At 38.3% G+C, this 18,983-nt stretch overlaps 1 pseudogene; it reads right to left on the bottom strand.

Annotated features, from left to right (window-relative positions):
* Positions 1–537: 537 nt before the first annotated feature.
* On the bottom strand, positions 538–1,793 carry LOC102417805 (annotated as a pseudogene).
* Between the last annotated feature and the right edge of the window lie 17,190 nt (positions 1,794–18,983).

Below are 18,983 nucleotides of genomic sequence, written 5' to 3'. Positions count from 1 at the left end.
TGCTGACAATGTTAGATCTTTTATATTGTATGTATATTTAAAATTTGTTCTATTTTATAGATTACATAGAAAAATATTTAGACATCAAATAAGCATTTGCTTGATAAGACAGATATTATTCTTCTTCTCAATTTTTTTAGCAATAACTTCCAGAATGTCATTTAACAAGCTTTCTCTTATGAATGAGATATAAAACAACAGTTCATCCCACCAACAGTTATTTAATGAGCATCTGTGGATATGTTAAATGACCTAATGGACACAGAAGAACAACATGTCTTTAAGTTATTACATAATGCTCAGTGGCTTTTCATAGAATCTCAAAGTTGCTCCAAGTCTTTTGAGAGAAAAAAACACACACATGTCATGAAGAATACAGGATCACAAATTCTGTAACTCCATAATTCATGTGAAAATATGATTTTGTTAAACAAAAGTGTTAGGACAAATGGTTCAGTTCAACCAGTGAGGAACTGCCAGGTACTGCCCCTCTCTTGAGCTATACACGGGTTTTCCCTCTCAGAAAGCTTCTGGAAGTTATGAGATGAGGTCAAGGATGAGGAAAACAATCTTGGTGTCTTGGATGGTAATCAGATTCCCCGATGGCTCTAAGACTCCAGGGTGGACACAGTGGGTCAACTGGTCCACAGTACTCCATTATGAAGTTAGCCACCATATAGAGAGCCTCTTTCTGGGTTTTAAATTCTCCATTTTTTTAAGCAGAGTCACCAAGGAATGCAGCAATCAGGTGCTGGCAGGTCCCCGTGGCCATGTGGTTCAGGACTCAGGCTGCCTCTCTGGATGGAGGGCATGGGGCGCTTTAGGACTGGGGTAGCATGCTCAGCATGCCTACTTTGATGGCCACCTGGGTCTGGGGATCCATTCCAGTGAAAATGTCCCCACAGTGTGGAGCAAGGAGGTCAGACATTGAGTTCCATGCTAGTCATGAGCTTGTCCAGTCTGGGCCAGATACCCGTGTCAACCACTTGGCCATTCGCTCATTGCAGCCATCTGTGAGGTAGGAGAGGGCCCAGCAGGTGTCCAGAGAACCTAGATGCCATGATGCTTCAAGAGGTAGAAGAGGATGAGCAGCATTTACCTCAAGTTTTTTTTCTCAATGTACAGGTTCTTGTTTCTACATAGAGTGGGCAAGGTCCACTTGATGTTCCTCAGAAACGTAACTAGTCTGGTTGATGAAACCAAGGCCAGTAGATGAGTGGGATGGCTTTGCTCAGGATAATGATGTCACTGAACTGTGGGCTGTCAGCTGCTATATTACCCCAAGCCCACACTGCTTGTTCCCACACAGGCAGCTCAATGAAGGGCTGGTTGGTGCCTCCCTTCCACAATGGCTCGGATCTGCTCTCAAGTCTTTGCAGGGATGTTGGTCAGAGTCTAGGCTGCCTCCAACTGCAAGGGGTGAAGTAATGACTTCAGGAAGCCCATGTGCCTGAAAATGAGCCCTGCTTCAACAACCAGCCTCAGAGGAGCGTTCTTTCCCTGGAACAGCATTTTCCTGGCTTCCTGGGTTGCCTGGAAACACAGGTCTGGATCTGAGGTCTTCACAGTATTGCCCGTTTCATGTAGGGTGAGAATGACCCCTTTGGCCAGCTTTCCGGAGCATGAATCAGGGGAGAGCTTGGTAATGTTCCTTCTCTTTAAGTCCTGCTCATCTTGCTTGATCGTCCGTAGCTCCAGCTGTCTGTCATCCCCTGCTGCTACCTCATCGCCGCACCTTTGCCTCGCTATTTAAATGTTCTCAGCCTGTCTTCTGAAGCTTCTAATCTGGGCATATTGGCTGGAAGAAGTAAACCACCTGGCAGGGAGCTGGTTGATTGATGAGGTAGAAGGAAAGCAATAGTTGAAAATCCACGTTCTGGTTTGTACCTGAATAGGACATAGGATTCATATCACCTGCAATGTTATTTAACATTTTTAGGTGTCAGTTCTTTCATGTATAGATTATGAGATCTGACTTTTCTAAAGTTCAGGGCTATTTTGAAAGAAGAAAATTATTTATGCATTAAAAAGAATTTAAAAATATATAGTTCCCATTAACATTCCTTAGGTGATGCAATGCATTTGAAATATGATCCTGCTTTGTGCCAGCAAAAGTCCTCTAAACTAGATATGCTGATAAGAAAAGTGTGCTCCTATAGTGACAATTCTGAGCTTCTCCGAAGTCTGTGGGGGACTGTAATTAGGGACTCAGTATTTATATGTGCATTTATGTAAACACATTCCCTCATCCACTATAAAATATTGACTAATCTTTTATATTTATTGAGTAAAGGAACACATAAATCTAACAGAGTATCGATTTTTAAGAAGATTGTAATTTACATTGTGAGGCTACACAGGCAGTCACTAAATAGTCAATGACATGTTTCTCAATTTATTGCCCCAAATAATATTAATAATTGCTCAGCTACTCTACTTTAGCAGTCTCGCCTCCCTGTTTACTCTGAGAACATCTATCACTAATAATTCTAGGATAGCTAGGATTTTATGCTCTACTTGTTATTTGGACCCTTGGTTAATACTAAGGAAATTTCAGAGCACAGAGAAGGAACAAAATGGCAAAACCATGCCCAGAAACATTTGTCCAAGATTATAGCAAAAAGGTGGACATGAGAGCTAGAGAAAGAGCCAAAGGAGAATAAATGACAAAAGAGGGTTTTAATTTATTTTTATGTTGGGTTAAAGCATGATTAAGAGAATGGATTATAGGTAGATAATAACTAGGATGAATCATCCTAGAACCTAAAAAGGAGAGGCATAGATTCCTTCGTATCAGGAGGGCAAAGGTAACGAGTGGGTGAAAATGAATGTGCATTTTGAGAACCGTTGAGAGGAGAATCAAGTCACAATTGATGTAATTTTCAGTGAGGTGGAGAACATGTGAAAAGAGGTCATACATCTTAATTCTACCCTGTGGAGAAAGGAAGGGAGGTTGTCTAAAAAACTTAGTAAGATTTGTGGGAACTAAAGGCTAAAGTGAATTTGCTAGCTCTGTGTTTAGAGAGGGACTATCTGATTTGTTGTCTTTCTTCAGTAAAACTCAATCAACATGGAAATACTGAAGAGCTTCCTTCATTCAAGAATATGCATGTGGACATTAGGTCATGGGGTATGAAGAAGGCCATAAATCTAACCTTGGGGAGAAAGCATGTGAAGATACGAGCTTCTATTGGGAGAGTGTTCAAACCAGAGGTGGAAGATATCCACTAGACCCTACCTTCTAAGGAAGAAGTTGGGTGTGGTCCTTGAAGAGGCAAAGGAGTTTAAAGAAAAGTATAGAAGAAGATACTAAGCATTGTATATTTCCAACAATATTCTACCATGGGAATGAACCGATTTTTCTATTAATGTGAGAGACATTTTTAATCACCTTCATGTGTTCAAAGAATAGATGAAATAAGTGGTATAAAAAATAAAACAACCCCTAATTATGCTATTAATTTAATAACTCCTTTGCAAATACTGCTATTAAAGAGTTAATTAAAATGGTTCACAATGGTTAAAAAGAAAGCAGTTACGATATTAAATTAGAAAGTAATCTATTATTACTTTGTAAACTGGGCCTTTGCACTGAAAATAAAGTAAAACAAATAGTTTTTAAAATTAATTATTTAAAGCAATTTCATCATAAAGTCTTTCATTTTGTTGATATTTAAACCATCCTTTTAAACTGTAAAAATAATTACACTCAATGTCAGAATAGTCATTTTTCTTTTTTTAAAAAAAAATATTTATTGTTGAAAGAATTACATATGTCCTTTTTTTCTCCATTGACCCCTTCTAGCCTGCCCTGCTCCCTACCCCAGGCCTTCACCACACTATTATCTGTGTCTATGGGTTATACATGTTGTATACAAGTTCTTTGGTTGATCTCCTTCCACCCACCTACCCATCCACCCCTGCCTTCCCTCTAAGATTTGACAGTGTGTTCCATGCTTCCAGGTCTCTGAATCTATTTTGTTCATCAGGGTTTTTTTTGTTGTTTGTTTGTTCATTAGATTCCACATATAGATAAAATCATGTGATACTTGTCTTTCTCTGACTGGCTTATTTTGAGTAGCATAATACTGCTTTTTCAATGTCACTTGAGGTTCAACCGTTAGCCATGGAAGAAACATATCATGCTTTGTCTCAAAGGGACTTTTCTGACATTAAAAAAGCTGACATCCTTTCATCACAATTTCTGGGTCACTGTTTTAAGGAATATCAACTAAGTTCACATGAAATACTTTGCCTTATAGCTTCAGAAAGCACCAGGAAAATTTTTCTCTGTCAGTGAGCTTGGCTGTAAAAAGATTAACTGGTGTCAGTACTCCAAGAAAAAGAACAGTGTCCCAGGAATCAGAACCAATATTCTCACCATAGCTCAGCTATTGAGATGAACTCCATTCAAGCCAAATAATAGTGTGTCATTCAGTAGGCTAATGGTATTTTACTGTACATACAAGGCACTTATATCATTACATAGCAGTGGATAATTTCTATCACTATGGTTCTAGATTCTGATAGGGTCTGCCTTGGGGTAGATGTTATTCCTTACATTAACTTTCAATTCTTCATTCTATGGCCAAGAAGTCTGCTTTTGAGTTCCTAAGACAACCACAGAAGAGCAGGTTTCAAAAGCCGCATGACATACAAAGGAAGCATGTTCTTCCACAAGAAATGGGATTAAAAGGTTCTATTATAAAACCTAGCGAGAATTGCCCATTCCAATTAAGCACTCTCTGAATGATCAGTACAATACAGTACAACATACCCAAATATATCAACCAGATTGATATAATCTGAAAGAGGCTCTCACAAATACAAAATACTTGTATTTGGTCAGCAGTCAAAATGCAAAACAAGTTGGGAAACTTGGTTCCAAGAATTCCAGAGGAAATGTGATCTTCAGTTTTACAAATATAACTTCTTAAGCTCTTTTTTTAAAATATAGTTTTATTGATTTCAGAGAGGAAGAGAGTGGGAAAGATAGAAACATGAATGATAGAGAATCATCGATCAGCTGCCTCCTGCACTCCCCCTACTGGGGATCGAGCCAGCAACTCGGGCCTATGCCCTGACCAGGAATCCAACCGTGACCTCCTGGTTCATAGGTCGATGCTCAACCACTGAGCCATGCTGGCTGGGCTCTTCTTGCTTATTCTTAAAGAGTACAATAAACCTAAGAAGTGTTTAAACTACCTCCGAAAATATAGCCACTCTCTTAATATCAGCTAAAATGCAAGTAATATAGATCTCCTTTTCCCAAAGGAAATAATGACTCCAAGGTTCTCATATTTGTTGGATTTTTGTGATGTTGTCGGCCACATGTGAAAAGAAGTCATAGCTAATTATAGGCAGTCTCAGGATTGAGTCAACTCACTGCAATTTATTTATCCTTTATATTTTACAATCCTTGAATCAGAATGCAAAGTATCTATTTTATACCTGTAATTTGTCAGGGAAGTAAATACATAATAGATTAATTGATCTCTAATAATTTACCTTTTCTGATTAACTGATTCTTAAGATTCTTTCAGACCTGCACCTCTTGCTGGGACAGTAATTTAGCACATTGAACCCTCATTTATATAAATGTCAAAAAGATGAACTGTTACCAAATCAGTAATGATACCTGCAGCAGAGTTGTTGAAGCCTCCTGCAGCAATCAGCATTTGTCAGAAATTTCCCACCAATTTTGAAAGGAGAAGACATTTGATTTCATGATGGTGTTCTTGGTCTGAAGATGGAGATTGGCTTTGTCAATAAAGATACCTAGAAACACATATACATACACACTGAGTAAAATCAGACTTTGGGGAATGGTTGCTTTATACTAAAAAATTAAAGCCATTTATTTTGATCATGTTATTGCCAGTAAAATTTGAGACCATCTGAATGAAGCATAATTTCAGGCAATCTTGAGATTTCATGTTACAGATGGTTTGTAGTGGTGCTCACTTAAAAGGGGGCAGGGCATCCAAACTGAAGGCTTACACAGTATTAGGCACAGAGGTGAGGAGGGGGACGTTTGATGAATTTTATTCCTTTGAAGTGACCTTTTTGGAATCATCTTTGCAGAGAAGCAGGCAATGGGTTGCCTTTTACATGTAAGCAGCATAAATTAAATAGACTTCAACTGCCTTACAAGTATTGCTGAAATCCGTTCCTAGGTACCTCTTGTCAGTTCATCTCCGCTTAACATAGGATGTGGCCAGTACCAATTTGACAGGGAGAGTCATGTTTCTCCAGGTTTTGAAATACATATTGCACATTTATGCAGTGTGTGCATGTATATGTATCCACATAAAATCCATATTAAGTTTTGATAAGTATTTTAGCTATAATTTTGTCATATAGAAAGTATAGACTTTCATGTTCAGTTCATACCCCTGGAAGTACTTACGGTCTATGCATCTCATAGTTAGAAGGCACTGAGTTCGTGCATTCTAGGCTAATGGTCAAGACCTTACTCTACACATGATAGGGCTTCATGGATCCATGTGCTACCATATTTATGGCATTAACTGTAACAAAACCAGTGAGATATACCTAGGTTTCCAATATGAAAATTATGTTAGTCTCATGTTTATTCTTATATATTTAAAATCTTGCACCTCTAAATAGACTAAATATTAGTTCTCCTGTTAACATTGTTTTCCTGTGGATTGCTACACAAAGTTCTACTCATATTATTAATGTTCATTTACTGCACATGCATAGAGGGTCTCCCAAGTGTCAAAAACACTGCAAGGAAATGAAAAAAGAATGTTGGGCAAAACAAGCACAGTCCTTGCTCTCCTGGAACAGACATTTGTCATCTGTGTTTCAATTGCTGGTTGTTGTTTTTTTTTTTTTTTTTAGTTTTTTTGTGTGTTTTTTTTGTTTTGTTTTGTTTTGTTTTGTTTTGTTTTGTTTTGTTTCTACCACATTGGTAGGCAAGTGACCTCTTCTTCCCTGGTCCCCTCAGAAGGATTCTTGGGAATTGAAATATCAGAGAATTTAGTGTGAATCCTTTTCCAAGATGGATTTATGAAAGTATCTACTTACTGAAGGACTGCTCCCTTCCAAATCTCATACCTTTTATCTGCATCTGGAGGTCATTCATGCATCCATGGGCACTTATGTTGCTTCCATAATTGGCTATTGTGAATTATGAACATGTATAAATATGGGAGTGCAGATATCTCATTGAGATAGTGAGTACATTGCCTTCGGCTATATACTGAGAAGTGGTATTGCTGGATCATACAGTAGTTCTATTTTACATTTTTGGGGGAACCTCCATACTGTTTTCCATGATGGCTGTACCAATTTATGTTACCACCAACAAAGTACATGGGTTTCCTTTTCTCAACATTCTCACCAATGCTTATTTATTACTAGAGGCCCGGTGCATGAATTCGGTGCATGGGTCCATTGGCCTGGCCTGCGGAATCAGGCCGAAACCAGCTCTCCAACATCCCCCGAGGGGTCCTGGATTGCGAGAGGGTGCAGGCCAGGCTGAGTGACCCCATTGGTGCATGATCAGGCCAGGGAGGGATGTGGGAGGTTGGCTGGCTGAGGAGGGATCGCAGGAGGGCTCCAGGGTGTGTCCAGCCCATCTCGCTCAGTCCCGATGGGCCAGACCCCAGCAGCAAGCTCACCTACCAGTCAGAGCATCTTCCTCCTGGTGGTCAGTGAATATCATAGCGAGTGGTTGAGCAGCCTTAGCATATCATTACCATATTATGCTTTGATTGGTTGAACAGCCCACCGAACGACTGGACACTTAGCATATTAAGCTTTTATTATATAGGATCTTTTTGATAATAGCCATTCTAACAGGTGTGAGGTCATATCTCATGGTTGTTTAGATTTTCATTCCCCTGATGATTAATGATGTTGAGCACATTTTCATGTATCTGTTGGCTATTTGTATATGTGTTTTTTTGAGAAATATGTATTCTGGTTCTTTGCCCATTTTTTTCTAATTGGGTTATTGGTTTTTAGCACTGAGTTGATGAGTTTCTTATATATTTTGGATATTAACCCATTTTCATATATCTGATTTGTAAACATTTTCTCTCATTCCATAGGTTATCTTTTTCTCTGTTGATCATTTCCTTTGCTGTGCAGAAACTTTTTAATTTGATGCAAGTCCACACATCTTTCTTTGTTTCATTGTCTGTGATTTTGGTGTCATATCCAAAAATTTCTTCCTCATACCAATGTAATGAAAAATTTGCCCTAAGTTTTATTCTAGGAGTTTTATGATGTTAGGTTTTATATCTAAGTCTTTAATCCATTTTGACTTTATTTTTTTATATTGTATGAGATCAAGCACTTAATTGTTTCTGCCATACTAATAAATTAACTTTCTTAATTTTTTTCTCACTTGAACTCATCCATATAAGAATAATTCACTTCTGTTTAAGTTTTTGGAAAAGTTTTAGTTAATCATAGTTTTGATAATATTTTATCACTCATATCCCATTACTATCCAATATTTTTATATCTTGGGGAATAGAATGGAGTTTTGCACAAACTTGAGTAATTACTTCAAGAGGTGACTCACTCATTTCTATTTTTTTTTCTAGTAAGAATTGTTTTCTTAGTAACCAGGTGCAATTTCAGATTTTTCTTCAATTCCTAGTAAGCTGGTATGACAAACCTTTATTATAATTATGACATTGTTATTCCTTGACTCTTCAAGACTGTATTTAAAAAAAATAGGCTCTTATCATTTGACCATAATGATAGCCCTATAGATGGAATGAAGAAAATGTACAAATTCATTGGGAATAATTTTAATCATTGCATAAGTTAAATATAGCCAATAACATAGCAAAGGAACCTAGAATCTTTCAGGTTTCCCAATGACATAAGAGCAAGGCTTACTGCAAGGAGTGAGGTGCCAAGAATTAAGATGGGAGCTTTAGAAGAATTCTACTAGTAAGGTTTGGAATTATATATTATAGAAATAAAAGTTGACCATAGACTAGTAAAATAAGGAAGATGTGATATAGAAAATAGAGTAAATAACACTGGAATGAAGAGTGAAGAAGAATAAGGGTTCATAGGAACTCTTTTTACATGTTAGTGAACAATATTTATAGGGATACATTTAGAATATATATGTATTTGTCTCATATTATTTTTAAAAAATTAGGGTTATTTACAATACTTAACCACACATTCATGTAGTTACTTAACCATATATGATATGTATGCATATGCATTTATATACCTAATTTAAATTCAGTAAAAGTGAGCATGATAAAGTGCACTGACATTTACAAAGCACTTTCAAATACTTACAAATAGTCAATTCTCACAATGGTTCTTTTTTTTATGGGTACAGATTTAGCTTCATATAAGGATAATGTTTCTAGCACAAAAAGAAAAATACCTGTCAAATGCCAAATTTCAGGATTTGTGAGGTATTGAGCAATTATAAAATCTACTACTAAATGGTGTTTTGGAGATGATTCAAACATAGAAGAGATCCTGACCTCATCAACATCCCAGTGCCCAGAACACTGCTGTTCTCCAATCATCAGAAAAAACTCTCCCTCTTCATGGCCCTTGGCATTGTATCAATGTGTAAGTGTTAAAATCACTAATTCCACTATATGTCAGATGGTACTCAGAGAATCATTTCCTAATTAACCTGGCTTCTACATGGAGTTCGTTCACTTTTTTGGTTTTACTGGCATTTTATCAGCTAAAACACATTTGATATTTAAATAGCTTATCAGCTGCATTTTAGTCAAACTGGTACAACAAGGATAATGCTCTTAACCTGTGATAAAGGACTAATTAATTTTTTGTACTTTTTCAACCCACTTAATGTGCTGCTATGATAAAATGAACAGTCTATATGTTTAAAGCTTTTATAGTCTCAAGTCTAGACAACTTAGTTCGCTAGTTCTGAACGTTTCATATCTAAAACAAATAAAAGATCATTGAATGATGAAATGGCAACTCTTATAATTGCATGTATAATTTAATCCAGGTGAAATATAACAGTGAGTAAGGGATATAAACCTGTCAAAAAGAAATAAGCCTCCTCCTAGAAGACAGTACGGTTCAGTGGTCACGGCCTTCACATATGAAATGTTCTAGATCAAGTTACAAAGTCTCCTTGAACCTTGTTTTTTTTCCCTCTGCTAATAAGGATAATCACTGTATTTTCCTCATCAACTGTTGAGGGTATTAATTGAAATAGTGCAGTTAAAATATTTAGTACAGTGTTAGATAAAACAGTAACAACCCAATAAATGTTATTTGAGAAATGCCCTGGAGAGTTAATATTGAAGCTTGTCTTGGATCTAGTTTCCGTGTGTGTGTGTGTGTGTGTGTGTGTGTGTTAATTTATCTTTATTGTTGAAAGTATTACAGATGTCCCTTTTGTTTTTTTCCCATTGACCCCCTCTACTCTGCACCCACCCCTCACAGGCCTTCACCACACTATTGTCTGTGGCCATAGATCTGATTCTAAAGTTAGAAGTGTCTTCAAGAAGTAACACACAGATCAGAACTCACCTGGGTTGTTCAGAAAGAGAAGCCAGACTATGGAGCCAGAGTCTGACAGAGACCCCTGGAGAGATCACATCGAGGCAGACGTTCGCGCGCCTTGAACACCAGGAGAAAAATTGGCAAAGCCAGGCACCTACCAGCTTTCATGCCACCTCCCACCTTCCCGGACATTTTTTTTTAGAACCAACTCAAGGCTTCTCTGAGTAGTCAAAAGTATTATTGGTGCTGTGCTCTGTAATAACTAATGTCTGAAGGTATAGCTGTCCATAATGGACTGTATGGAAAATAATGTACAGGAATTGCATGCCAATATTTAATAAGTGGGAATATAAGGGGTTTTGAAGTTAACATCACTGAAATTTTCATTAGTGTCTTAACAGGTACCTATCTAGGGATTGTGGACAATATGGGCCTAAATGCAATATTTTAAAATAATTTAATTACAGATTTACATCTAGGAAGAACATATTTTACAAACAAATCTCACATTATAGTTGCCTAAAAATGTCATGTTTCCAGAGTGCACTTTATAATGAAGTAATATATATCTAGTGAGAGTTTACAGTCAGTTATTAAGGGTTATAATTAACACTCCACAAGACCTAACTCTTCTTTTCACATTGTTGGAACAGGCAGATCATGTATTAGAAATTCTAAGTCTTAGAGCTAGAATGTAATTACTCACCTGAACTCGTTTATTTCAGAGTGGTGCCATTTCTCTAAATATAGTTCAGTTTCACATCTGTCCGCTGACGCTGTAATTGAGTAGCCATCGAAGTATTATAAATGCAAGAGTTTTTAATTTGATTAAAAATGAGTTGAGATTATTTTTATGGAAAGCAGTCTAAATAAAAGCAGACCAAAAATGTATGAGCCTTGAAGTATTTGTGAGGATGTAATGAAAGTCCTGCTGAGCTTTGGCTAAAATGTTAGCTCAGTCATTCACTGCGAAATATTGATTAATCAATTGAATTAGTCCTTGCACAGTGAGAAATAAAAAATAAATATTTTTGTCTTAAAAGTAATGTTCCTCTTATTCAAGTGGTATAGCAGTTTATAAATTAAATGGATCAGGCTCCAACAAGTATTAGATATTATACTAGAACTGTCAATATGAATGTGAATAAGACACAGGCCAATCGTGGTACAGTGGAAAAGGTACAGGCTTCAAGTCAGAAAAAAACATTTGTTTTAAATTCAGGGTTAGTTGCTTTATTCCATAACCTGGGTGTTTACCCTATTTGGCATTGAATGTCTTCAACAGTAAAACACATAAAATAATTATAGTAACATCACTGCACTAATGGCCCAGGTGTCCCAGATATTATGAGAGATACATAGACGAATATGCACCTGAGCCACAGGTCCAATTATATTGAGAATCCAATTGGCACAATATATATGGTCCTAGAAGACTATTTCTCTGCAATCTAATGTTATTTAATGATACCATTTATACCAGGGGTCCTCAAACTACGGCCTGCGGGCCACATGCGGCCCGCCGAAAACATTTATCCGGCCCGCCGGGTGTTTTTGCCGCCGCTGCCTGTTGCTTAGCAGCCGACTCGTCCTGGGCCCACAGTGCGCATGTGTGGAATGTGCGCCGCACTCTCCGACTCCCCTCCTTCTCTCTGTCTCTTGACTCCTCCTCTCAGTCTCAGAATGAAACATCTGAAATCTCCAACCAGATCTAGACTAACTGATGCACACTTGTATCACTTGTTACGACTAGCAATGACAAATATGGAACCGGACATTGACCATCTCATTAGCCAAAAGCAGGCCCATAGTTCCCATTGAAATACTGGTAAGTTTGTTGATTTAACTTTACTTGTTCTTCATTTTAAATATTGTATTTGTTCCCGTTTTGTTTTTTTACTTCAAAATAAGATACGTGCAGAGTGCATAGGAATTTGTTCATAGTTTTTTTTTAAACTATAGTCCGGCCCTCCAACGGTCTAAGGAACAGTGAACTGGCCCCCTGTTTAAAAAGTTTGAGGACCCCTGATTTATACAATGCCATCACTTCATAGTTCCCTCATTTGCATCCCTTATGTGTACATATATTCCAACATTAATCGTCCTTCTAATGTTTTAGAACAGAATATCTTTAAACACCACTCAATATGCATATCACTCAATATGCATATCTCTCCTCATTGTTGTCACTATGGTTCTTTCTCCTTCTGCATTATGCTTTCCCACACCATGAGACAATAAAGGCAGAAATTCCAGTGAAAGGTGTGGTACTTATTATTAAGAAAATAATATTTGTGATTTTAGCTGAATTATTTTATATATTTTCACTGTCTTTGAAAAGTCTTGTGCTCATCAACATAGAACTTTGCTGTATACTCAAAAAAACTAATATCAAGAAATGCACTTGTGCTAAAGATATATTTTAAAAAAATGATGTTAGTCTGAAAACACCACTATAGAAACTCAGTCGTAAAACTTAATGCAATTGACTTTAACTATAGAGTTCATTATTTGCAATGCTTGTTTGGGGGCATGAATATTCCTTTCAGATATAACAATAATCACTTTTCAGGCCATACACACTGATAAAGGTAATCATTTGCTCCATTAGAAAAGACACAATATTCAAGGCATTGCTATTCTGAAGTATCATTTTCCTGATGATAATTCTAATTTAATAGTATCTACACTAATAAAAGAGAAACATGGTAATTGGCGTACGACCGCTACCCTTTTCATTGGCTAATCAGTGAGTATATGAAAATTAACTGTCAGCCAAGATGGCGGCCGGCAGCCAGGCAGCTGGAAGCGAACATGAGGCTTGCTTGCTTCAGTGAAGGAGGACTCCAACGTTCCCCGCCTGCGCTGCCGGCCTCTGAGCTGGCAGTTTGAAACTTTGTAACAAATATAGAATCTAAACAAAACCACAGGGATCTCAGAGCTGGAGTTATACATTGTTTCGATTATAGAACGCAAACAAACCAGCAGCGGAAGCCTCAGAGCTAGAGCCAGAGCTAAAGCTGGCCCAGAATAAAAAAAGAAAAAAAGGAGCGGTTGGGAGCTTCAGTCAATCACCAGCCTTAAGGCAGCCCTCAGCCCCTCACCCAGACTGGCCAGGCACCCCAGTGGGGACCCCCACCCTGATCCAGGACACCCTTCAGGGCAAACCAGCCGGCCCCCAGGCCTCTATCCTATATAGTAAAAGGGTAATATGCCTCCCAGCACCGGGATCAGCGGAGCAGCGAGGCCTCCTGGCACCGGATCAGCGTGACAGGGGGCAGCGCCCAAACCTCCTGATCGCCCCGCGGCTCTGTGTGTGACAGGGTGGGGCATCCCAACCCCCTGATCAGCCCTGCTCTGTGTGTGACACGGTGTGGTGCCCCAACCCTCCCCACCCCCCCACAGGCCCTGCTCTGTGTGTGACAGGGTAGAGCCATAACCTCCCCATCGGCCCTGCCCTGAGTGTGACAGTGGCGGCGCCCCAACCCCCTGATTGGCCCTGCTCTGTGGGTGATAGAGGGCAGCGCCCCAACCCACCCACCCTCAGACAGGCCCAGCTCTGTGTGTGATGGGGTAGAGCCATAACCTCCCCATTGGCCCTGCCCTGAGTGTGACAGTGGCGGCGCCCCAACCCCCTGATAGGCCCTGCTCTGTGTGTGACAAGGGGTGGTGCCCTAACTCCCCTATCGGTCCTACTCTGTGAGTGACAGGGGGGAGCTCCCCAACCCCCTGATGGGCCCTGTTCTGTGCATGACAGGGGGAAGCTCCCCAACCCCCTGATGGGCCCTGCTCTGTGCATGACAGGGGGCAGCGCCCAACCCCCTGATTGGCCCTGCTCTGTGGGTGACAGGGGGTGGTGCCGCAACCTCCCCATCGACCCTGCCTTGAGTGTGACAGGGGGTGGTGCCCCAACCCCCCAATCGGCCCCACCCTGAGCGTGACTGAGGGTGGCATCACAACCTCCCAATCCGCCCTGCTCTGTGCATGATAGGGGGCGGCGCCCCAACTCCCCAATCAGCCCTGCTCTGAGCCCGACCAGGGGCTGCACCTAGGGATTGGGCCTGCCCTCTGCCACCCGGGAGCAGGCCTAAGCCAGCAGGTTGTTATCTCCCGAGGGGTCCCAGACTGCGAGAGGGCACGGGCCGGGCTGAGGGACCCCCCCTTCCCATCCCGAGTGCACAAATTTTTGTGCACCAGGCCTCTAGTTATTTATAAACTAAAATGTAATCATATAAAGAGTATACAGATTCCTTGAGTCTGACCATTTGCTTTAGTTTAATGATAGCAACAAGAAATACTATAAACTAATGGAGGTGGGATAATGAGAGAGTTTATATTGAAGAAGGCTGAAAAGACAAAGGTCTTAAATTCTACATCTGCAGGAGATTGTTTTCTACATTTTTCTTATTGATTGACCATTATTATATTGATATACTTTAAAAATATATATCTACACTAATATAGCAAGAGATATTTTGGGAGATTTTTTTATGTTGCATTATGGTAATCATAAAACATAGTGTAGTCTCAAAAGCATGAAAGGATTAAGCAGTAGTACCAGGAGTTGCTAATGATGGGACGATGGGTTAAACCAAATATAACAACCCAGTGAGAAAGCTTAGTGGTTAATATGTATAGGCTTTTGTGCCAAATCGCCTGTATTTATATCTTTATCAGTTTTTTTAATCTTGGACAGTTTAGTTAATATTTCCATATCTCGGTTTACTAATCTATGAAACAGGGATAACAATTGTAAGAATTTCATAAGGTTTATAAGAGGGTTAAAAAAGTGTTAATATATGCCTCAAAATATAAGAGCTATGTCGAGTAAGTGCTATACATGTTTCAAGTAAGCCTGTTATGAATGAATCAGAAAGCCCCTTCATTCCATCTATTTAAGAAGCTCTCTGTATTTCTTTAACCTGAATGTTTTCAGACAGTATTGTATAATGAATTCTGCCTATTTTGTTGCCTGCATGGGTTTTGTTGATTAGAAGGATGATTTATTCCAGTATGCTACTAGTGTGTTGGATAATTATAGTGATAGCGGGTATCATAATTATTCTTGACTTTAATGGAATTTCTTCTAACATTATATCATTAAGTATTTTGTTTACAGCAATTTCTGGTAGATAATTTTCAGCAAGTTGAGAATATATCTTCCTATTTATAGAAAATTAAGATTTCTTGTTTAATCAGAAATGGATATTCAATTTTAACAATATCCTATTAGTGGGTCCATCTTTGCGTCTCTTAAATGATTATGACATTCTATTTATAAATGGCTGATTTACATATTCCAGATCCTATTTACTTCTAATATAGATTCACTTAATACTTTTTGCTGCTTCTACCACAGAAATGCAGACCTATTAGGTTATACTCCTTTGAATTAGTCCAAATTATTTATCTTGCCAGAGTGGGTCTAACATATTTTTTGTGTGTTTGTGTAGCAGAATCACAACAGCCAAGGAAATTAAAAGGTCAGTATCTCTGCAAATATATCAATATAACTTTACATACATTATATATATTCATAATTTTTATCCAATCTAAATATTTAAAATTATAAACTGGATAACACATATTGTGCTCCACTGTGCTTTGTCCACTCCACACATCAAAGCTTAAAGCCTCCTTCTCACCTGAGAACACCTAGCCCATCTCCTCTGACAAAAATGTTTTGAGGAGCAGCATTACATAAAAGAAAATACAAAGAAATAATAAAGATAGTTATGAATGGTATGTTGCTTATCATCATATCTTTATCATTTTGTGATCTTTGTAGAACCACCATCCAATCTGCTTACTAAAGTAAAAGCCTTAGAAGTCAACATGGAACTCATCTATTGTTCCCCAAATTCTCATCACGTCTCCATCTCCACTGCAGTACATTAGAAAGTTTTGTGATTTCACTCTAAAATTTATCCTGAATCTAATCACTATTCTCCCTCCACACCACTTTCTCAATCGACTACTCCAATCTAACACCTCATTTCCAATCCCTCCCCACTCCCACACCTTCACCTGGACTGCTGCAATGGACCCATTCTGACCTCTTTTGTCCCTTCCCATCCAGTTTACACAGCAAATCAAGTCATCAATTTGAAATAAAAATCAGCTGCTTAAAATGTTTCTTATAGCTTACAAGACTCTGCATAACCTGGCCTCTACGCAAATCTTCAGCTTTATCTCTCGCCTCTTTGATTCGTTCTGTTCCAGTTACAATTTAAATCAGTCTAATTTTTCCTCAGGTATAAAAAAGTGATAATTCTCATTTATTGCCAGTCATAATCCTTCCTTTATGCATGTTACCATTGATTTGTTTTATTACATTTTATTTTCTATTCCCTGATTACATCACCCTTTTTCTATTCTTTTTGACAAAATTTCTAGTGAAATGTGCTTCTAGATCATGTCAGAGTCTTTTTTGAATTGGGTCCTTTATGGTTGTCTTTCTTTCTCCCTGGAATGTGGTCTCTTCAGAGAGACTAATCTGGTTAGGAGAATTCTAGTCATGGCACTGATCTCTACCATTAATTCCAATCAGATAAACTGTCAGAGAATAAACCCAATGATATTAAATATATAATCCTAATGCAAGTACTTAGTGAATTATGCAAAAATTTCACATTAGATATTACTTATGGATGCCAAGGTTGCATTTTTAACATTTATTTGTATCTTCCAAGTCTCAGGAATCAAAAACCAAGAAATTCATCGTCAACAGGTTTTGCCTATAGAAATTTTATTGAGGGTGAATTGTCTTCTCTTTGCATTCCCCATATTTTCTAAGGTCTCTGCCATGCCAGAAAGTGACTTTTCTTATTGTTAAAACATTAAGCTATAGAAGAGACACTATAATAGTTTCCTGGGAGGGCCTTATAGACACTGGTCCCACAAAAGATTTATAATAATGTTGCATAATTGTTAGCTTTGCAAATGAAGTTTCTGTTTAAATATATCATGACATGGCTTTTGATGTACAATTGATTTAATTAGAAATGGACAAAAAAAAAGAGGGCGGATTTTTATTGAACACATGCAAATAGTTACCCTGCTATAAATAGCAAAGTTACTTAGTGGAAGTATTTCTGTGGAATCAGTGAGAAGATCTCAATCTAGCCATATTTCACTTCAGCTTATATAACAAACATAGGCTAGTAAAGTTAGAACTACATTAGGAAGAATGTAGATTTCTTTACATGCCTATCAGAACATAAACAGTAGCACAATGACATTAGTCCAAAATAGATAACCAAAATTATACTTTCTAATTATTTATTTTTTAGTCCATGTAGTTAATTTTTTCTATAAAATCTTGAATTTACAGTCAGATTTCACCCCGTCTTCTACTTTGGGATTTAGAAAGAATGATGCCCCTTGAAGAATTCTGACCACTATTTATCTACTGTAACGGTGATGGTGATGTCTACTGACTGAGAAGTCTATCCCTGAGCCTGTTCCATGTAGTGTTATAATTACAAGTACTTTGCATGGTGATTTACACTAGACTGAGAAGTCTATCCCTGAGCCTGTTCCATGTAGTGTTATAATTACAAGTACTTTGCATGGTGATTTACACTAGCCTCTGAGATTATCTTTTCTCACCTGGGAGAAAATAGATGTTATGTTTTAGTGAAAAGACAGATAGTTCTAGTTAACTTATCAGAGTAACAAACACTATCTGAATGAAAAATAGTAAAATTTCTTTATGGAGAGGAATGACAGAAGATGAGGAAATGAATAAAAGACTAAAGAAAACTTGTTTGAGAAATTTTGCTGTGAGGGAAAGGAAAGAGATGTGCAGATAACAACAGAAAGATGAGAGGTTAAGAAAGGTGTTTGGCTTGGCCAGTGAGCTCAGTGGTTGAGCATCGACCTGTGAACCAGGAGGTCATGGTCAGAGCACAACCCCGGTTGCAAGCTCAGCCTCCTGTAGGGGGCGTGCAGGAGTCAGCCGATCCAGGATTCTCTCTTATCATTGATGTTTTTATTTCCCTTGCCCTATCCCTTCCTCTCTGAAATCAATAAAAATATATTTTTTTAAAAAGAAAGATGTTTGGCTGTTCTTCACCTGGGTCTTTAAGATAATCACTATTTCCCATGCAGCCTTCTTCAGCGAGGGCTGCTTTCTCTCCCTCACATTCATCCAGTTCCAGATACATAACCCAGGAAAAATCTAAAATGTATTACTCTACTTCTGCACATGGAGCTGGAGAGAAAAACTCATGCAATCATAATTAATTCATGAATATCAACATTAGGAGGGCTCTCAAAGAAGCCCAGAAATAATATTACATTTCTATCATCTATTCCTGCCTCAGCTTTCAAGCCAACTATTTCATAACTTCTCTTTTTTAACATCCAACACCTACCCCAACTTCCCTCCCAACTGATGAGAAAACAAAAGCAATGGAAAGTTCTTTTATCCATTTCCAGAATTTGTGCATATATACTCTACTTCAGAGAAATAACTA

The sequence above is a fragment of the Myotis lucifugus genome, unplaced genomic scaffold (assembly GCF_000147115.1).
Source record: "Myotis lucifugus unplaced genomic scaffold, Myoluc2.0 scaffold_36, whole genome shotgun sequence".
NCBI lineage: Eukaryota > Metazoa > Chordata > Mammalia > Chiroptera > Vespertilionidae > Myotis > Myotis lucifugus.
Note: the sequence above shows the minus strand (reverse complement) of the source record. Positions and strands in the feature narration are given on the sequence as shown.